Below are 23,726 nucleotides of genomic sequence, written 5' to 3' on the forward strand. Positions count from 1 at the left end.
GAAAAGTTGGAACCCTTGATAGCAAGTTGTGAAAAGTGCGAAAAGTTGTGATACGGAAACAATGAATGAAGGAAATGCTGTTTGAAGAGAGAAAAAACTCCATAGTCTATGGCAAAGCCATCACTGAAGACAAAATGTCTTATGCTGCCCGTTCGGTGGGTTTGAAAGGGCCTTACGTTAACTATCTGTTGCCGCCGAGCAGAGCTATTGACTCGGAAATATGCTAATCACAATTAACGAAAATTCACCTAGGAAGTGGAGATAAATTCCCTCACTGTTCAACTTCTATCACTCCTTATATAACACTGACGAACTCAAACCACATAGATCTTGTAAAGACCCATCTCAAGTTCAGAGAAATTGCCTGGAAGATTCTAATGCATCTAAAATATTTTCAAAATCTTGCACCGTAAGACATTGATTCTTTCGAATCCAGTAAAACTTCCTGAATGGCGTTATTTTTTTCTTAACTACGGGTCACAAATTTTTGAACAGAAAGTATAGAAGTTATATTGAGACCGAATTATTGTGTTGCGGAAGAAAATGACAAGAAGTCATCGAATAAAATGGTGTGTATTGTTTTGTTAAACTGAGAGTAAAAGTTATTATCAATTTTGACCACCGAAGGCTAATACCTGTCATAACTGAAATATTCATTTGCTTAATAATAGAAGGATACCGTTTCCGAGATTGTAAATAAAAAATATGATTTTCATAATGTTTTCATCCTCAGTATCTTCGGAATATGATTGGATGCGTATTTGATGTAAATACTAAGGAATATATATGCCAGAACAATATATGTCACCCCTTTATTATCATAAATACGTATTAGAAAGTAAACCTACTTCAACAGTGATGTAATACTGAAATTGGGTACCAAGAATTAAAGTTGAAGAAACGTAACATGAAACTAAGAGAAATAGTATGATCTGTGATAGTGTACGTTGTAATTGTATTTAGATTACTGAAAGATGACTAATGGACACTATTTTTATCTATGAAATATTCTAACACAAGCTGGGAATTATATGTATTCTACTTATTATCTTAAGAAATAATAGGATGCACTTCAGAATTTTTATTTATATGTTGAATTCTGTAGTATTTGTCTTCACCTTTACGTGATACTCATTAAGTATGTTTGCGCTGACACTACATCTTATCACTTCAATATCACTCTTCTACTAATTTTAACTTTTCTTCTGTTGCGTAACAAATTTGGATGTGCTGAATAAGAAAATGAATTAACAAATGTCGATTGGCTCTCGTTTCGGCGTAACACATGGGGTGAATCTAAGCGTCCCCACACGTTTTTATTTATGTTGCAACACTGATGAAAGTCTGGCAAACGAACCATTCTAATGTATTGCGTCAGCATTTGTGGTGAGATATACCTCAATACGCCGATAACTGGAATAGTCAAGCTAGCCTTGTTCCCCTTAATTATTGTTGGTCCTATCTAAAATTACTGTTATTGGCGAAAAATCTTAATAATCTGGGTTGGTCGGGAATCCCAAATATTAAAATGTAACGTTTTCGAACACTTGTACCTTTCATAAATAAGGCTTTGTGCTTCTCCTACCCGAAAAGAAATGTCCTGCTATGTTCCTCATTGAAAAATTTAGTATGCGTTCAGCTATGCAGTATACATTCACTGCCTTTGGGAATATTTCATATATGTTGCCTGTGCAGCAACTTTGTAACATTCTTTGTTGTTTCACAATGTAGCATGTTTCACTCACTTGAGACATGCCAAGGTATCCACGGAAGTCTGCGTACAGTTGTTTTCCTTAATTGTGTACCAGTTTCTAGAATCGTGCTCGCGTGTTCCAAGTTAGATGTATGTATGTGCAAGATGCTAATCAAGCTTGGTACATGTGTAAAGGGACCAGACATTTCCATGTTGGGAATAACTTATAAGTCGACAAAACGTGCCTTAACGCCTGAAAGAAGGAAAGTCTACTTCTTGTACTTCGAATGCAAAGGAGGATATTAGAATAAAAATGGGTCACTCAAATTTGTTGTACTACGTGATTATCTACTCTCAATGCATTTGCGAATGTGATAGGTAGCCAAATGAAGTTTGGAGTGACCGCGGTGTGGCCAGAACCTACTGATCATATCACTGACTATTTCTATTTGGCGCTATCTATTCGGAAAGGCTATATCAAAACGAAAAAGGAGAATAAGTGTGTACCTGGATCTAAGTTCAGCCAGAAGTCCAATTTCACATAATCTCTAAGTGCCAATACTAGATCCATCAGAAAATTTCAGCATGGATATAGTTAATGAAGATAATACCGAACAGGATAGAGAACAGCTCTCAACATCTCAAGATTCTGACTTTTCCACAACTTCCCCTGCCTGGGAGCATAATAACGTAACACAGGTCGAATTATATAAACTAATCAGAATCCTAGAACTTCCCAAAACCAAAACCGAATTTTTGGCCTCAGGGCTGCAAACAAGGAATCACCTCGCGGATGATGTGAAGTTAAAAATTTTCGCAACTGACATAAAGAATTTGTTTCGTTTCTCAAACACAAAAGGCATGTGACTGTGTACCATGATATTGAAGGAATCTTTGGAGCTATTAATATACCATATAATACCGCGGGTTGAAACGTTTTCACTGATTTCTTCAAATTTTCACTTAAAGCAGTTTTACCGCACAATAGTAATGTTCTTCCTTCAATTCCTGTTTTATACGCAAATGATGTTAGAGAAACTTGTGAAAACATTAAATTCTTAGGTACCTGTAATATGATAGATTTGGGTGGAAAATTTGAGGTGATTTCAAGTTTATTGCTTTTTTGCGGAACTTACGAAACGGGTTACACAAAGTTTACCTGCTTTTCATGTGAGTGGGACAGTAGTATTGAGATTCACTGGTGCATCGTCTGGTACAGTGATTCTCAATTTGAACATACACTTAGTGTTGAGGACCAAGCACCATGGAATGCATTTCGGCAAGTGTGTCAAGGTTTTCTCGAGAACAGGAGAGCAGAAAACTATAAAGAACTTGTGGAGAATCTTCTGTGATCTTACGAAAACATTGGATGAAATTCCATCTTCCCCATTGCCATTTGAATTTCTCTACTGGCAATTTGATGCTGTCACCTACGAGCATTAGAAACGGTTTCATCAGCAAAATTACAACATTGGAAAGATGAGTGTTTTGTAGCGATATTAGCTGATTTCTGTTGGAGCATTAGGAATGAAGGAATATAAGTTATTTTCAAACGGTAAGCTAAAAGATCTATTCGTTAAAAAGGTAATTCTAGTAATTGAATTCTTGTAGTGTCTGTTTTTAACGTTTAAGAGTTTCATCTCAGTAAGATAAAGCTAATTTCTCCTATATAACAATCCAAGTATGGAGTCAGTAACTATAGTATATTTTTGCCTGCAGCAACGTATAAGGAGGGGGAGGACAATAGAAATTAACAAACTCAACGCAATTACTGAGATTTTCCCCAAATAACAGCAATTTTAGGTAGGTTCATGGATAGTTTACGGGGCTATGATCTCATTGACATTCTGGCTATGAGCCTATGGGTATATTTCGTCACCAATGCTAACGTATTATTATAGAATGCGACGTTGCCAGACCATCGACAATGTAGCAACATAAATAAGAACTTGTGGGGTGGCTTGGATATCAACCCTCTTTGTTACGCCTAAACCTAAGCCAATCGAACCTTCTTAAATACCTTTCACTGATTCAACACCTCTAAATTAATTAAAAGTGGGTACTGTAAACAAAATATGTGTAGAACAGTGTATTAGCTTCTCACATGACAAACTTTACTATTGTCATCGTGGAGTGATTGGCTGGAGCACGGAGACTATTTTAAACACTGAATTTATAGATACATGAGGCTAAAGTATAGTAAAGACATTCCTATTTTAGAATGCGTATTTTCACACTTAAAAAGTTTAACTCGTTTCCTCGGAAGTGTAACTTATTTAACAATTAAATGAAATTCAGTAATCTTGATTATTAATTTCTGTATCACAGTTTCATTGTTTATATGTTATGTCCATATTTTATATTTTATCTATCAAATAAGTATTTTGTTATAGTACATGAGATTAAAATAAAGTAAACAAATAGTTCTTGATGCTATTAGAAATTATTAACTAAATTTTATGATTGAATACCTGTGTCAGGAAAGTGTTCTCAAGAGTTGTTCATTTTATGTTCTCGTCTACGATTTACATTCAGATTGGTGATTACATTAGTATTAATGTTTTTACCATGTTCTTTTACTTTGCTGGTAATATTAATGTCGTGCCGTGGATGATGAGGATGTGGATCTCTAAAATTTGACGTAGCTTCCCCACAGGAATTCTGAAACTGAGAGAAGTCTGATACCACATATATATGTGCATACATAGGATGTCTCAAAACAGCACTGGCAACGTCTGGGAGTTGGTTCCTGACAACAAGATAAGACAAGAAATATAGACCAACATGAGCATAATAATGTCTCTTTTTGGCGCTATGACCAGCCGAATATTTTTAGGGAAAGTAGAAAAACAACTGTAACTTCAGAGCAAACTGTTTGATTGAAGTCACTTAAATGGGAGTTATTTGTAGTACTACATTTTAGTAATGCACAATTAGAAGTTCGTGGAAGTACCGTACGTGCAAACTTTTTAAAAACTTAAGACATTTTAGTATTAGTTCCAAAAGTTGAAAGACGAAAAAAAAAACAACGAATACAATATTTCATCGAACAAAGGTACATGGTTCAGGTTTGAAGAACACAGTATTTGAAAGGATAGGTACCCAAGTTTGATTGCCTTACTTTGTTTCAGAACAGTATATACTCTAGGAAAAAGACGTGTAATAACGTTTTTAATTCAGAAGTATGTGCTCCGGGGCTCGCACTCACACACAAAAAAAGAGAAGAAAAATCATAAAAAATAATTACAAGAAAGAATAAAACAGAGAACATTCTAATACTTTACTACATTTCTGAACTGGTGGCAGCGTTGATATTTTCATAGATATTCTCCAATTCAAGAATACATAACATCTACTGTAAAAAAATAAAATAAGAGATCTGAAAAGTGAAACCTAAAACCACTTCAGGAGGGCTAATTTTCAAAATTTTCTGTGGCGGGATGCCAAACGCTTGTTAAGGTTGAATGGTATTTTCTACCCCGAAGACTGTGAGAAGTTCTCTGCGAAGTCTCCTGTGGTCGCATACTGTGAGAGGTAATCTCTGATTTTTACAACTTGATACTTTTTGTTTAAAAGTTTGAGGCTTATGGAGACGAATGATAAATGAAAGTTTATTGCAAAGAATTTGTAGAATGAAAGTGCAGCAGTCAAGGGTAAATTTGAAGAAAAATAAGAAATACGATGTTATTCGCCAACGTTCGTAGTCTGTAATTGAACTACAGATCCATCGAATCAGAAGAGACCTTTCCATTTATGGCTGTGCCTCACTTTGGAAGAAAAACTTCGATTCTGGTAAATGTATCTGTTGGGTAAATGACATGTTTAATAAACTAAAGTACAAAAAGGTTTAATGCTCAAAAATGTCAAAATTTTAGAGTTGTCTTCTCTGGAAAAGGTAAATACATTTCTCAAGGCCAGTTATACTCAGCTGGTGAGACATGTATCTACTGGGCTTGCGGAGGGATTATCGTTAGAGTGACGTTAAGGTGGGTTTTAATAATATAACTTGTAAGAGAAACTTGTAAGAATAATATAACTTCGTAAGAGAAAATGTGCTATCAAAGAAGTTGGTAATAGTTCGACTTCAAAAGACCTACGTAAACAACAGTAAAATGTTGAGTTGCTTCATTTTGTCTCGCTCTTTCATTCGAATTTTACAGTAACTCGAACAATGTGCTTTGATTTTCATTATTTAATGTGTTGTTCTTCATTCTTTTTTATTTACGTCTGTCAAGTTTTTATACAATACCTTAGGAATTGTTAAGTTTCTTTGAACTCGCCCTTGCACCACCCCACACCTCTTTCGATTGTGCATTAGTAGACCCTACGACTACAAATAATAAATATTATCGTTTACCTGACTTGAGTAATACATTTTATTCTCAAGTAACGACTATGTTTGCATTTTTCGACCACTTTTCGGCCAGTCATAGCATCATAAGGAGGCATATTTACCTACTCCCAGGATAGTCTGTACTTTCTGTCTTATCTTGGTGTTAGAATTCACCTTCCAAAGGTTTCGGTGTTTGTTTGAAACACTCAATAATTTTGCTCAATGTTAAAATTGTAAATAATTCATTAATGATTAAAAAGTAGAGTATTGGAATTACATTATACAAAAATTGGCTATTAATAATAAACAATACATTAAATATTCATGCACAAAGTAATGTTTCTCACTACACTATAATATAAACATCAATGCAATCCTAGAATAAGTAATAATCAGATTTTGCACAGCAGATTTAATTGTGTTTAGATATTTTATTCGCTGATGGTGATATGTAACATCAGACACATTATAATGTAAAGTATATGATGCTCAAATACGAAGGAAACATGGAAACAATAACATGTATAATATTGTTTGAAAATTGTATTACTGATTTTATCTGGAATAAAGGAATTATTTCTAAAATGTGCAATTGCTAAGATTATCCGTCTTTTATTCGTGTATGATAACAACAATGATAATCAATTATCCTGAAAACTATTAAAAGTGAAAAGTAAAAGAGAAAAATATAACAACTGAAATAAACGTGGAGAAACGAGAGCAAATGTGGAAGCGGTAAGTCTCAGTTTTGTACCAAATTTGCATAACTATTATTTAACTTAGGAGCACTAGTTAGAGAGGTAAAAAGTAGATTAAGTAAGGTACGTTGTTCTACATAAGTTTTCGTTAATTGACACATAACAAAAGCATTAGCAGTATTTGAAGTATAATGTTAGATATTGTTAATAACAGAAATACAATGATGTGTGATGAAAAGTGTATCTTTACTGATGCACGTGAGGTTTTAAAGGTGATAGCGAATGAAAATACGATGCTAGAATAATAACACATTGATCGTTACTTAATCAGCTCCTTTTCTCCCTAAGTTGATAAACAAGACTGTTTCCCACTAAACAGAAATGAATATGCATTATTAAAACGTGATGTGATATAGCTTTACGGTCATTTCCAAGTAATTCATTCATGCTTCATATTCACTATGAAACAATTAACTTTACTTGCTCTATTCATTTTAATATATTTTTAAAATTCGAAGAAGAGACAATTGTCTTTCTTTTTTTCGCAGCCTTAAAGAACGTCAATAAATTCTGGAGAATAGAGACGTAATTCCTATATATATATATATATAAGGATATAATACTAATATATCAGGATATAACTTTAGGAAAGCTAACTTCTTACAGTTGTATCTTGAATTCTCGTCTATTGACTGGAACTGCCTAAAGAAATATGAAAACGCCAATGACCTAGTTGATAATCTCTATTATATTATTTATAGTGTATTTGATAAGTGCGTGCCACTTAAAAATAACTCAAGAAAAGCTTATCTGTGCTGGTGTACAAATGAAATTATCAAAAAAGTCAAAACTGAAGCAACGTATCATAAAAATACAAATGTAATAAAGAAGTGAATTATCTCAATAAATTCAATGAATTGCATAGGAAAATAAAGAAAGAAGTTAGGCTGGCATACAGAGCGTTTATACAAGATTCTGAAAATGACATTAATAACAATGTTAATGAATTGTGGAACTTTATAAAAAATAAGACTAAGCATCTTCTTGGGGGAAATTAAATTACGAAGAACGCGAACTTTATCATAATGATGAAATAGCCAATGCTTTTGCACAGTATTTCTCTTCAATATATGTGCCAGATACAGGTTTCACTGACATTCCTACGAACAATTTATTAACTTATGTAAGTAACAAACTAGAGTCACTTACCATTGAGGAAATAAATCAATCTGAAGTATAAATGGCAATCAAAAAATTAAAGCCCAGAACTGCTGTTGGCCCTGATGGAATACCTCCATATATCATAAAGGGTTGTGTAGATGCGTTTACATATCCGCTAAGGATTGCATTCAACCTCGCTTTAAAAGCATGCGATTTTCCGGATAAATGGAAATCATCATCTGTAGTTTGTCCAATACCAAAAACCAATGATAAACACGAAATAAATAACTACCGGCTTATATCAATTTTACCTACTTTTGCAAAGATATTTGAACAAACCCTATACAGACGGATAATTGACCACATAAAAGCCGTAATCTCACCATATCAACATGGCTTTATCCCACGCAAATCAACAACAACAAACCTTGAACTTATCACAGACTTTATTGCAAATTCGTTAGATGTAGGATGTCAGATTGATGTAATATACATAGATTTTGAAAAGACATTTGACAGCGTCAATCACAAGGTACTATTACATAAGCTAGGCGAATATAATTTCTCTTTTCCCTTGATCAAGTTCTTTTCATCATATTTAAATAATCGAAAACAAACTGTTATCTACAAGGAATATAAATCATCTGATTATATTGCATATTCTGAAATTCCCCAAGGCTCTAATCTAGGTCCGTTATTGTTCCTTTTATTCATTAACGATGTCCCTGATCATATATTATTAAGTAACAAATTGCTTTTTGCTGATGACCACAAAATATACGGTAGGATAAAGGCAATCCATGACTGTCTCGATTTACAACGTGGCATGGAAAATATTGCTAATAGGTGTTCTCTTAACAAACTTAATGTAAACACAAACAAATGTAACATTTTATCGTTTATTAGAAACAAAAGTCAAATAGAGTTTGATTACTCAATAGATGAGATCTTACTATTTGATACAAAACTGACATTTAATAACCATATAGAGAACATATTTAACGAATCTCTCAAGATGTTAGGATTCATAATTAGAACTGGAAAGGAGTTTAACAATAATACTACACTAACGAAAATGTATAATGCCTATGTCCGATCAAAACTGGAATATGCTGCTGTGATTTCTAACCCATAACAACAGCAATACAGACATCAACTGGAAAAGGACGAATCTAAATTTATCAAAAACTTGACGTACAAGACAACTGGAATCTATCCACATTATGAAAATTATCTAACGTTAATAGACAACTTCTGTATCCCTACACTTGAACAAAGGTGACAGATTTGATTTTGCTCTATAAAATAGTACAAAACGAATTTAATTGTACGGATCTCATATCAACATTAAATTTTCATGTCCCGACACTTAAAACCCCTGCTAATAACTCTGGTCTGCTTTATTGCAAAAAAGCAAGGACCAACGTATTATTGAAATCACCAATTTGGACAATTTGATCTACTTATAACAAAATATGTATCAAACACAAAGAAATTGACATCTGCAATATGAACTCTATGTTTAAGAATAATGTTATAAATGTATTATGTAATACACCAACACTATAATTCTGTTTATGCCTGTTGTGTTGATAGCAAATATATATATATATATATATATTCCCGCTTCGATACCCAAGAACCTTCGGCATTTCTCTTTAACGCTTATGCCACTACAGAACTCCATTATTCTTGATCTGACCTACACTGTAATACATCTATTTTAATGTACGACGTATTCAGAAATAATGAGAAAGATAATCAATTCAAGATGCATACTACAAACTTTATCAGAGTAAGGAATTTTGTTACATCTTGTTGCATATCTAATACTGATAATTTTGACAAAATTATGCATATGAAAGTAAACTCATGTACGAAGGTTTCCTTGGTGCTGAAAGAATGGGATCCTCAGACCTAATATATGAAGTTATCATTGTGTTTGACATATTTTCCGTTACAAAACACTCAATGCTTACTCAAGCAATTTTATCTGCTTCACTTAACACAATGAAAATAAGATTCCCTCGATATTTTGTTTCATTGCAATCCTTTATACAGAAACTCTACAAATTTTATTGCATTCGCTGATAGCAGAATATTGTTCCTAATTAATTCATTAACAGAATAAATGCGTTTATTTCAGAAAGTTTTCCTTTTTTTAAAATTATTTCCAAGAACAGGTTTTTAAAGGAGCGTTCATGGCCTATGTATAATGATGCTTTAAGATGAATTTATGTTCATGTTTATAATACTGGTGCAATTATAAAATTAATTAAACTCCATAGAACTTTCCGAACTATTTAAAACAAATTATTATGAGAGTAAAATGAACTACAAATCCTACATCAGGCCGTAGAGTTAACGATTGTAACGTTACTGTGCTCTTAGTAAGTTACTAAAGCCGGCGTTGGTTTCATTTAAAATTTTAAACTTCGTTTAAATTTTAGATTCAAATAATAACAATGAACTCAAACAACTTATGAAAATGGAAGAAATATTTAAGTTTCAATAATATATAACACTGATAATTTATTACTGTTAATTATTGGAAGACATATCTTTGGGTGACTTGTATTTAGTCATCAATCGGTTTCATGTTTCTCCGCAAGATTATAAATTTTAAATTCGAAATTTGCTAGTTCCTATAGCGTTTCCACATCATATTCTTAAGTAATTATAATTTATTTTATTAGGACCAAACGATTACATTTATTTCCATCATTGCATTGCGAAATTTGTTCTGAAACGTCTCACAAAATTCACTCTCGGATTTTGCGCTGTTCACATGTTTATGTCATTTCAATCAAACTATTTATTCATTGCTTGCCTATTGCCCTCTTGCATATTAGTGATTTTAGTCATAAATCCTCTGAGTTCGGACTAGGAGTAGCACTAAGTATTTTAATATCTTGATAGGAATCGCGTTCAGGATAATTTCCATCAACTCCGTGTCGTCCTTCTCGTCTACAATATTTTTATACTTGTTAACGATCATCCAAACAGAATCTACAGGGTTATCATTTTCAATCCTGTCACACCGCATGTACTGTAACGGACGCTTCTGTGCTCTTTCCAAACTCAGATATTTCTTTGTGAAAACGGTTACAAAATCTTCAAAATTTCTAATTTCGGATTTCAGATTTTTAAACCAAGCAATCGTTTTCTTTGTTAGACAACGCTGAGATACAACAAGTTTTTCCTTGCCCGTTAGAGAGAATAATTCTAAAGTCTGTAACAATTTATCTAGGAAAGTTTTGGAATGGCCATTATTATTCTGGCCATTAGATCTTGGGAAATCGTGTAAATCTCTGAGGCTAGTATTATTAGGGATTTTGTTTGCACTATTTACTGTTGGTCGGTCTGATAGTTTGGTATGTACATTTATATTTTGTGTCGGCGCTCCGAGTTTCCGACCCGTGTTAGATTTAGTGAATCATTATTTCCTTCTTCGCAATAGGTTATGTTTATCAATGGTTTAGCATTAATAGTTGTCTGATGTAATTCTTATAACTTCTCCTGTAAGAGCGTTATTCGACTTGTTATTTCATCTTCTAACTTTGGGATGTACGAGGTATTACTCCCATATTGCGTTTGCATAATGTGATTTCATCCTGTACATTAGCTTCACTATATTTTATTTTATAATTTTCCTTCTTGAAAGGTGTTACATTTTCTCTCAATATATATACGCGTTTCTCTTGATTTTCTGTTTTTCTTCAGTCTTTTAACATTTTTCTCTCTTAAATTCAACAATTGTCTCTGTTTAAATTCGACATTCCTCTCTAAATTGTGTACATAGATGTTGTATTTCACAACTGACCGTATGAGACTCTTTCTTCAGAAGAAGTTTAAATTCTGTTATCGCATTATCAGTTCTCGGTACTTGCTGAGGGACGTATTTAATCTCATTCTTCACGCATTTCATTTCAGTGAGTATTAACCTTTAATTATATTTATTAATAATTAGATTTATTTATATCTGTTTCCTCTTCTTTATTCCTCCGCTCCTTTTCTCTTCTTCTAAATGCTTCTTTTCTTTTTCTTTAGAAGCTTTCTTAGAACTGGTTTCATCCTGTAGAACTTTGTCATTGTTGATTGTTTTCTTCTCGGGCGAATCACACTTCCAGGATAATACTCTCTTATTTAAAGACTAATGTTAATTTTCCTGCATTTTCAAACACCTAAAATGAAAGGATAATTTACACATTCAACATTCAAAGGATTTAACATTCATTGCGACATTTCCGTCGAAAGTTATAACTATATCATAACAATATCCGTATTTTTAAAATTACTACTAATGTTTTTCGTTTTCTCCTGGTCAACGTATTTTCAGTAACCTTTATGTCGAGTTTCCATTAATATACTAATAACTAACTTGATGTTCACACATCCGTTCACTACCTTAACCCGTAAGTACTATGGACCGTCTCTCAGACCACTGCGACTTTTCGTGTCGTTATATTTTCCACAGTCTTACTAATACAAGTGGATCTTTTCGTCTACCTTCCTGTCTAGCAAATGGTTACTTATTGTGAAGTTCGTGTTATAATTGATCCCCTGTGCGCGGCGCTGGAGGGGTCGAGCGGTCTCACAGACGTACTATAGTAGTTACGTGAGTATTTTGCTGTTTAGTTGTCTTTCGTTATCTATTTATTATTAGCAGTTTTTGTCTTATCGTATGGCACGTCTTGCACCACACATCAAATATTGAACCAGAGACTGGAAAACTTGAAATAATCATATTTTATAACATGAGTAAATGCGGAGTGGATACTCTAGACAAAAAATGTACAGATTACACATCAAGTCGTGGAACAAAACGATAGCCATTGACAATTTTCTTTATCGTGGTGGATGTTGCGTGTAGTGTCAATGCGTATGTCTTGCATCAAGTCTGGGCTAAGTCCGCAATGATGACAAGACTTGATTTCATGAAAATGTTGGCAAAAGGCCTCACATAGAACGTAGATTGTTCATCGGACATCTGCCACGACAACTCAGTTTTTCAATCAAGAGCATACTACTGCTAGAAAGTGAGCTTCCCACCATCGCGCACAAGGAGGTGAAGGAAAAAACAGTCTTCTGTCCACTGAGTTGTAAGCGGAACGCAAATATATTCGTGTCAGCCGTCTGGGGTACCAATTTCCTTGCAGTGCAGAAAAAAAATGTGTCTACCTGAAGAAAGTGCATGTTGTCAGAAAAGTTAGTGCGATACTTTCTTTACCGGCTAAACGTGTTTTCTTTACTTTCGCCATCATATAAGAACTAAAAATAAGTTTTATTCATTACCTAACAGTACAACTATAACAGTACTTTCTTGTAAGTTTAAACAAATTAAAATTCCATGTTTTTCTCCGTTTTTACTGTATTTTTATTCTCAATGCATCTATAAAAAACAGTGTATTTTAAATTAGTGTTACTTTGACTACACAGAAACGGTAAAACAATGAATATTTCAACAATTACAATTTTAGAATAACAATGAAAGCATTGTTGCAAATTTTGACTATGTTCTCTTTCTCATTGTTTTAAAAATATAAAGCTTTTTTCACATCGTGAAATTACTATGTTTTATTTTTCTATAAGCAACTAAGATATGTAGAATAGCATTTTGAAAATTATGCAATGAAACTACTATTCAGAAAATGTGAAACAACAATGCGGTCTGACAGACCGTTTCATAGTAGTTACGTGATTATTTTCGTCCATAGTACTTAAGGGTTAAATCTTTTTTCCAGGTTTTCTTTTCATACGTCTCATATTATTTATTGTGATCTTCCCAATCTTTCTATTTTTCTACCCGTTATCAAAATCCTCAGATGGACGTCGCCTATATACTGTAAAGAATGGTCCCTTGCTTTGACAATATATCTCCTGTTTCTCAATTATTTATTATCAGGCAACGAAAAATTTCAGTTTGACAGAGATAGAAAGGACACACATCTGTATATTATTTCACTCCTCATTCGTTAATATCGAGTGTAACATGGATTGAAACTTAGATAAAGACGATATCCTAGAGCCATGTTCCAGAGGACAGCATGATACCTTATTGATGAATTGTTAACATACAATCTTAATAATAATCAAAATTTAGAATAGAATTGACATTATATGATAACAAACCAATATGAATTCAAATAACAGACACACGGGAAAGAAAAATGAAAATTATTAAGGATTTCCGACGTAATTCTTGACTAAAAAGTCTTCGGTAAATATCTTCTATGATAGTCTAATTTTTTACTAAATTTTCATAACTGTAGTTTAATTTAAGAATACTAGTATTACATAGGTTCGTAGTAGATTAAGTTAGGTAAGTTCTTGATAATAAGCTTTTCTAAATTGATAAGTAACAAAAGCATTAGCAGTAGTTGAAGTAGGATGTTAGATATTGTTAATAACAGAAATGTGATGATGAGTGATGATAAGTTTATCATTAGTGATGCAAGTGAGCTGTTAAAGTTGATAGCGAATGAAAATACAATGCTAGAACAATAACCTACAGATAATTAGTTAATCAGCTCCTATTCGCGACGAGCTAATAAGCAAGACTGTTTTCCACGAAACAATAATAAATATCCATTATTCACGTATGATGTTATATACCTCTACGGACATATCCAAGTAATTCATTCATACTTGATATTTACTATGAACAATTAAGCTTTACTTGCTATATTCATTATAACATCTTCTTCAAATTTGAAGAGCACACAATTGCGTTTCTTTTTCTAGATGGCTTTAATGAACGTCAAGATAATCTGGAAAATAGCTACGTAATTCCTCAATATATACGTACTCGCTTCGATACTCATGAATTCTCGTGATTTTCATTTAATATATACATCACCACAATACATAAATTATTTCTTGAATTGATCTGCACCGTAATAGATCTATGTCAATAAAAGGAGTATTCAGAAGTAATCAGAAACTAGTATAATCAATTCAAGATGCATACTACAATACTTTATCACAGTACGAAATTTTATCACATCTTGTTACATATCTAAACCTGATCATTTTGACAAAAAAATATACATATGAAAATTAACTCATGTACGAAGGTTTCGGTGGCTTGAGGGTATAGTACCCCGAAGCATTGTAAATTAAAATATCATTGTGTTCGAAACGTTTTCTGTTACAAAACACTGAATGCTTACTCAGCCAATGCCATCTGGTTCACTTCACATACTGAAAATAAGATTTTCTTAATATTTATATGTTGAAAATTTTTATATTGAAAAACTATAATTTTAATAAATTCGTTGATCGTAGTATATCATGCGCATTTAATTCAATAACGTAATATGTGATCAAAAGTAACCGGACACCTGGCTGAAAATGACTTACAATTTCGTGGCGCCTTCCATCGGTACTGCTGGAATTCATTATGGTGTTGGCCCACCCTTATCTTTGACGACAGCCTCCGTTCTCGTAGGCATACTTTCAATCAATTGGTGGAAGGTTTCTTGGTTGAATGGCAGCCCATTCTTCACGGAGTGCTGAACTGAGGAGAGGTATCGATGTAGTTCGGTGAGGCGTTTCAAAACATCCCAAAGATGTTCTGTAGGATACAAGGCAGGACTGTGCAGGTCAGACCGTTACAGGGATGTTATGGTCGTGTAACCTATACGCCACAGACCATGCAGTATGAACTGGTGTTCTATCGTGTTGAAAGATGCAATCGCCATCGCCGAATTGCTCTTCAACTGTGGGAAGCAAAGTGCTTAAAATATTAATATAGGCCTGCGCTGTGAGAGTGCCACGCAAAACAACCAAGAAAAAAAAACGATCACACCATGACACCGCCACCTCCGAATTTTACTGTTGGCACTACACACGCTAACAGATGACGTTCAATTGGCATACGCTATATCCGCACCGTGTCATCGGATCGCCATGTTATGTACCATGATTCGTCACTCCACACAACGTTTTTCCACTGTTCAATTGTCCAATGTTTAAGCTCCTTACACCAAGTGAAGCGTCGTTTGGCATTTACCTGCGTGATGTGTGGCTTATGAGCAGCCGCTCGACCATGAAATCCAAGTATTTTTACTTCACGCCTAACTGTCATAGTACTTGGAGTGGATCCTGATGCAGTTTGGAATTCCTGCGTGATGGTCTGGGTAGATATAGGACTATTACACTTTACGACCCTCTTCAACTGTCGGCAGTCTCTGTCAGCCAATACAAGAGGTCGGCCTGTACGATTTTGTGCTGTACGTGTCCCTTCACGAATCCACTTCTCTATCACATCAGACACAGTGGACCTAGGGATGTTTACGAGTGTGGAAATCTCGCGTACAGACTACTAACACAAGTGACACCCAATCACATAACCACGCTCGAAGTCCGTGAATTCCGCGGAGCGCTCCATTCGGTTTTCTTACAATTTTATTATGACTACTGAGGTCACTAATAATGAGTACCTAGCAGTAGGTGACAGCGTAATGCACCTAATATGAAAAGCATATGTTTTATGTGGTGTCCGGATACTTTTGATCACATTATATATATATTAGGGTGGTCCATAAATATTAGTTTACAGATCGGGCTGGTCTCACCCCCTAAAATGGTTCCATATGGGACTAAATTAAGCCAGGAGTAAAATTAGCTTCATTGAATAATATTAAATGGTGCCCCAAGCGACCTAAAATTTTGAATCCGTTTACAGTACATAGTATATGGGAAAAATCTGGAATAAACTCATGTAATTTAGAAACGGCTAAAGGTAATGCAAAAATACCCTGGATAATAGAAATAGAGGAAGAAATATATATCTAATTTTGTATAGTACTGTCATTGCGGCTATCTTGAAATCCGCCATCTTGGATTCAGTTGAAAATTTTTAAATTGAAAGAGGGTCATGTGACATATCGTTTTGAGGTAGCGTTTTACCAGAAGCACAAATCTAGCACTATTTTAAAGACAACTTTAGTCATGTAATAATTATTACCTGTGCAAAGCTTTCTCTTTTTCAGATTAATGATTCTTACACGACTAAAAGTAAAGACATGAGTTTGGCGCGAAAAGAACGAAAGGGATATGCACGGCTTCAAATGAAAGAGGAACGCGAAAGAAAATGCACTTCTGAAAATAATTGCTACAGGAGATGGTCATGAGAGGCTAATTGGGGTTCCCATTTTGTCGTCATCAAGAGAAGAACACATTGATTCTACTGTAGTACATTCGCTTGAAGAATGGAACTTGGTAAAGTTCGTGCAGGCAGTTTATTGAGACACAACTCCTTGCAATATGGATCTTGTCAAGGGTGCTTGCATTCTGCTACAGCAGTAGCTCCAAAATAACCTCCTATACCTTCCTTGTAGACACCATATTTATGAATGAGTTTTAAAATGTGTATTTGATAATATTTGTTTTTCGTTTGCATCTGGACCGGATGTTCTATTGAAGTGTTTTCAGAACTAGTGGTCTAGAATAGATTGCACTAACTTTATTCCAGGAATTGATGATGATGTAACAAAAATATTTCCGATGTAAGAAATGAAGTGTTGAAGTTTGCTATAAAACTTGTAGAAGCAGGACACTGCAGAGAAGATTACAGGGAATATTTAGAACTGACCATCATATTCTTGGGTGGCATACCTCCTTGAGGAGTTTTCTTTCGTTTGCCTGGAGCAATTCACCATGTAAGGTGGATGGGAAAAGCAAGCTACTATATAAAATATTTTTCTTTCGCCAACAATTTCGTTTAACGAAGCAAATAGAAACGGGTTTTCGGAGAGTATGCACTTTCTGATCCGACTATATGTTCACACTTGGCTTAAATGTGATCAAACATCCCATTCACCACTACAAGATCTACAATTTTTGAAAGATTTGTACAGTTAAAGACTAATAGATGCTGAATTATCTGAAGTGCATCTTTCTAAATTTTCACCCCGACTGTGATACTTGACGGAGGAACACGTAGCATTGGGGTTTTTTGATGATGGAGTTACCATAATGGAAAAGCAAAAAATGGTTGAAAGAATTAAAACTATAAGGGGAAACCATGAAGCAACAAAGAGGCTTGACGCAAGTGATAAAAAATCTTGTGAAAAGAGAAATCAGTGATTTTGTTACAACAAACAAATTTTTCTCGAGATATTTAAAATACCCAAAGGGTTTCTTGACTGTGATCCGACTTCATGGCCAAATAACAATGACTATCTTCAAGGAAAGACAATAGTTTAATTCATCCACGTAACAGACGGTGTGCAAAAAGGGTAGTGTAACTAATAGAAGATTACAACAACGTCTTTCGAAAAATGAGGAGCACAGTTTCTTTTGCACATAGTAAATGCCCACAGACAATCTTTTCCTATATGCGACAAAGTGAACTATGTAGCAAATAAGATTCTTAACTTACCAAAATGATACTACATAAATAAGGGATAATTCAATTTTTTCAAAGTTATAATTTTTCTTTTTCCTCATAATGGTCTATGAATCATCTTGATGGAAAAAACTTATTTGTAGTTCAAAGCGAAAGAAGTAGTTTGTTTCAGTTTATGTAAGACTTCCAAAATTCTTACATATCTGTGTTCCATAACTGCAATAAAATAACATTACATGAAGTACTTCATACAGTCATAATATTATAGAAAATTAAATCGTGAATAAGTACGTGTTGATAAGAAAGATGACATTAGTTTAATAGCAGTAATGACCTGTTGCAAGTTATTATTATTAACTGTATACAACCAACTATATTTCAGGCAATATCGACGTGAAGGTTAGTTGTATTAGCTCAATGTGCTTCAAAGCTATTTTGCTACAATTAACTGCAACTATTAATATGTAAGTCTGTCTTCATTATTGAAGACTGTAATCTATATTGTAAAGTTAATTGAAAAATTTCTCAACAAAGGCAGGATAAAAGTTTCAATGTTTTCTACTTTTATCCAATAATCTTGGGAAAATCTATTACAAGTAATTAGAAACAGAACGCACACTCGTTTATGTTTGATAACTGGGACTTAGTCAATAATTTAATAGAACAATCAAGTAGTGTGGTGAGTATAATTTTAAAAAAGTTAAAAATATTTCCATAGCTTTAATTTCTTTTGGAAATGCATTTCTTCTTCTTCTCGTCATTCTTTAATTCTGCTTAATAATGATGCTATTGATAAATTTCAAAACTTATGAATATCATTATTACAATTTTTGTTGTTGGTGTTTGAATGAGATTACAATGAGTAACATTTGAAGGAAATTGTGGTTATTACTATTACGTAATAGCACTCTTTAACAATTATGTCAAAGTACAATTTACATGTTACGAATCTTAGTCAAAGTTTTTAAATATAGATATAATTGTAACTACAAATGATAACATCTCTAGAATATTGTATTTAGCTTAATACAATAAAGATTCTTTTATAGTGTGTAGAGAGAAATTTTGTTAATAGTTACAGTATTCATTTATAAATCATTGTCTCTAATCAATGTATTGTCCGTACTTGTGAAACTCTGTATGTACGGTAGCTGAAGCATAAGTATATTATTGGAATAGTTATAAAATATACACTGGAACATATTATTACCTTAAGGTTTTCTGAAGAGAGAAATATTGCTGCACGTTCATTACTTCTACTATTTGTTTTAAGTTTTGCAAAGTTTTCCTTATGTTCAAGCCCAAGTTCGTAGTAATGAAAAAATAAGATTATATAAAACTGCAGTAAAAACATTTATTAAGAATTTTATTACAGGGTTTATTTTTACCTGTAATGAGTCCTAAGTTTTGGAGTTACAATTTATGTTATGCACAACTGTAGGATGTAGAATAAAATGTCTAATTTTGACCCTCCGTGTTTTCATCACCATGTAAAAAAAAACAACATTAAAAATTAAGATAAAGTGAAGCTTTCTTGTACAGATTCAGCTTCCCAAAGACCAGGATCCTTTTCTGTATTTCTTTGTCTACGTAACCGAAATTTGACATTTGCAGTTTCGAAAGAGATAATCATAGAATACAAACTGTGAAAGATAATGATAAACGATTTTTGTTATATACCTTAGTGACTCCAATTACGTTGCAAATGATTTTATGCCATTCTTGAAGTCCCATCTTCAATATTTTCTCGATAGAAGAAACATGGTAATGTATATCGGGAAACGATTTTAAGATATGGAGTTAGCACTAAAATAAAAACATTCATTTCTGACTTCCAGAAATGTTAGAGTTTATTACAAGTTCTCCTTTAATGCTGCTTCGTTAACATAAAAAAATGTCAAACAACGCTAGATTTAGAATCTTGATATATAATTAATGTCCTAAGGATAAGTGTCACCTGCGCGCCATTCTTCCATGTTACTGAAATTGGTAAATCTATTGTTTCTTATTAGAATGTTGTAATGTTGTCTTGTAGCTTATTAGTATAATGTAGGCTCGTGATAATAATATCCCCTTTTGTCGAAATAAACTTATTTTTTGGAAATGTATAATTATGTCTTTTTTGACAATGTTACAAATACAACATAATAGTATCATTTGTATAAGTGACATAAGTTGTGTACCTCAAATTGTCAACCTGCTTTACGATACAAGTTTGAATGGTGCTAATTAAAATTTTTATGTCAAAGGATATATTTAAATATTAATCATTAAATGAAAACATCTTACGGGCATTGTTCTAATACAGGACTACAGGAAACAGGTATACAGGAATATACGACATTATTCTTCTCCATCACCACTATGTATTTTAAAAGAATTGAACAGAAAGAGTACCGTTTAAATTCCAATTAAACAGTAAAATATATTACGGTAGATGTACACAATTATTAATGTTGAAATCTAAGTATTCTTCCTGGGTCTAGTTCTAATTTGATAATGTTACATTAAAAAATTAAAATTGAAAGGAAATTATCATAATGTAAAGGTAACCAAAAAGTTATGCCGCTTCTTCATGCACCACCTTTGAACATCGATATGCCACCTAAGACACACATGGAATACATAAATAGTCCCAATCAGCATCAACGACTTTCTGCCAACGTTCAGGAAACGATTGATTAAATTGCAGCAGAACCTGGTGAGCCGTAAAGCGAATAAGGTATCAAGAGTATTTTGCAACTCTATTAGGAATTTTAATTGGATCTTCTAAAGTAATTGTCCAAGGAATGGAACAGGTGGTAATCAGACAATGTCCTGGGAAATGGTGTAAGCAACAGTGTTTCCCTTCCAAAACATAGAATGGTGCCTCGCGTCATCCTAGCCACGTGGAGCTAAGCGTTGCCTTGTAACAGGAGGACTCCTTTTACAGATTCAGAAGTCCTGGCTTCATAGTTTTGAATTTTTCTTGAACATAGTTCAACTGCTAAGAGTGCACAGTTGAATTGATACTCTGACCAGCTGCAGGTGTCCCCGATGCACAATGCCCCGAACAGTTCATAAAACACTCAAGAGGACCTTCTGATGCAGTGCTGGTTTCCGCTGAGTTGGAACCAACGATGGCGTCTTCGTGAATCTTCGTACAAGACTCACTTCTCAACATATGTTAACACCCTGTCCAGAAATGACTCTTTCCTCAGTCGATACAACAAAGAAACACATGTGGCTTCTCACATTGCCTTCCGGCCCGAAGACAAGTCATGTGGGACCCATCGACCCAACTTGTAAAGCTTCCCAAGTTGATGGAGATGTTTCTGAATGGTTTCTCCACTCACACTGATTTGTAGTCCAAGTTCCTCACATGTCTACTACTGTTCGCCTCAATTTCTGCCCCAAGATCTTAATTTTACACATGTGTTGTTCTTCCGGCACGTGTTGTGTTTTCGAGTGTTTCGTTACCGTCCTTAAACCTCTTTAACCACCGCTGCACTGACCGCGTATTCAACACATCGTCATCAAAGGCTTGGCTTCTCTTCCGCCGCGCTGAGCGTTATATGAACTTTGTTTGAGATCGTACTGCATACCCGCCCTTATGACGCAATATCACGATGAAACTGAACTGCCGCAAACAAACCAACAACTGACCTCCGTCTTTTCCCTATTCTCATTTAACTTACGATGTGAGGTTCAATGGAAGACAGAGTTCGGAAAAAAGCGGTAGGAGTTTTTTGGTTAAATTAATAGTTTTAAATTGATAAATTGCCTGCACTCTAATAACATCAAAGTTGATCAGGTAGGCATTTGGGGATTCAAAAAACACTTTTAAAAAAATGCCTTACGGTTAGTGTTAACTTTAGGCAAAACACGATAAATACAAGTGTGCAAAATTTGAACTCGATTGTTGAAAGTCTTGAGGTATCACATGGGTCTAACACTTGACAAACATTGAGAAAGTGGTAGTTTTGGCGAAAATTTTCAAAAATGGAATGTTTTTTTTTCCTGGTGATTGCATTTTGCTTGTTGGTTTTCTCTAAACGATACGATTACTTGTAAAGAATGCAACACACAAAATTAATGGGCATTGTAGGGTCTCTATAATAATATCTTATCTCAAAGGTTTTGCCGAAATTTGCTTAATATAAAAGAATGGTCCTTAGGCAGAGTCGTTTTGAGGGGGTGATTAGTGCCATACTAAAGAGTTTGACTAACGTTCCCTGCAGTATGACGCTAATCATACTTCAAAACGACTATGCATCCGGCCCAATGTATATATATCGAACTGAAATCGACCTGATGCCACTTCCTTGTGGTGAGGTCTGGGATATTCTCGAAAGAACATTTTTAAATAGGCAGAGAGCTGCAGACAAAATGAATGGGCTTCTATAACAAATCTATGGTAGTCTTCTTTGTCACGCATTGTCGCTAGTGCCTCTTTCGCAATTTTCACATATCTTCCAACTTATAGTGTACGAACAGGGGAAACAAATATGTTTCCTCGGATAATATGTTGAGTTAGTGTGATCATGTACTTATTCCACACTTAAGTGTCGCATCAATGATGATTCAGACAATGGGCACTTAGGCAATCAATCATATAGACATAGTTGACTGTGTCGACAGCAATTTCCTTAAATACGTATACTTTGGTGACATTAGGAGATAAGGAACTTAAAATTATTGTCTTTTTAGAATTTTCCTTCAAACAAGTATCCTCGCTTTTGGATCGTTATCATAAATTACTGTCAGAAGGTTTTCGGAGCGCGGAAACCAGGTGTTTCTTTTCAAGACAGGATCGATTATTTTTCTGTTATGTCGTCCATTTAACGGGAAGCAGATAAAATAATCCACAGGTACCGGCCACCTTCAACCACGGTGGTTCTTTTCCTGATGAAAAGATAAGTAGGAGTATATACGTTCATAATGTACTGGGCGAATGCCTGCAACGTTTCAGACAGATTCTTCATTGCAATATACAACCGTATGATTATGTTAGCAGTTGTCAGTCACATAGGATGGTGTAAATTGCCAGGATGCCTCTCAGCCAGCCCAGTGTCGCAATCGTCGTTAAAGCAGCTTTACAAAAGCACAGAAGATACTATTGGTCGGAGGTTAGTTACTCCTCTGTTAAGTCGGCAGTCCAAGACACTCACTGTCTGAAACCGTTACACCTGCATGTCCTCGCAGTTTTGCAGAACCGCTCCAATTAGCCCTGCCAAACGTAGCAGATCCAGCACTTTTTCTATGAATTTCTACAATGATGTGCCGCAAGGGAAGATCATTTGTGTGTGAAAGACAAATATATCGTTGAAGAGGCTTTTTGAGACAGTATTCCAGTAGGGTTATTATACCATTCGTCTTTGCGTATTAATGGGCGTTTCATCATTACCTAGCACGACGAGTTTCGACGTATCAATATCATTCTCTAAAAGAAATTTTAAGATGGCTGCAGCAATGCTGTTCTCTTATCGAATATAGAATGATATTGCT

The 23,726-nt window shown here is 34.2% G+C and overlaps 1 long non-coding RNA gene across 3 annotated transcripts in view; it reads right to left on the reverse strand.

Annotated features, from left to right (window-relative positions):
- LOC145661996 (uncharacterized) overlaps positions 1 to 23,726 on the reverse strand; it is a 190,124-nt gene that overhangs the window by 52,521 nt on the left and 113,877 nt on the right. For 2 of the 3 annotated variants that reach the window (XR_014126935.1, XR_014126934.1), the window contains exon 2: positions 4,165 to 4,360. The exons of the other annotated variant lie outside the window; for it this stretch is intronic. This is a non-coding gene — a long non-coding RNA (uncharacterized LOC145661996). The remainder of the gene's footprint in view (positions 1 to 4,164; positions 4,361 to 23,726) is intronic. 3 annotated transcript variants of the gene reach the window in all.

Source organism: Thermobia domestica, chromosome 10, assembly GCF_964235325.1.
Source record: "Thermobia domestica chromosome 10, izTheDome1.hap1.1, whole genome shotgun sequence".
Lineage (NCBI taxonomy): Eukaryota > Metazoa > Arthropoda > Insecta > Zygentoma > Lepismatidae > Thermobia > Thermobia domestica.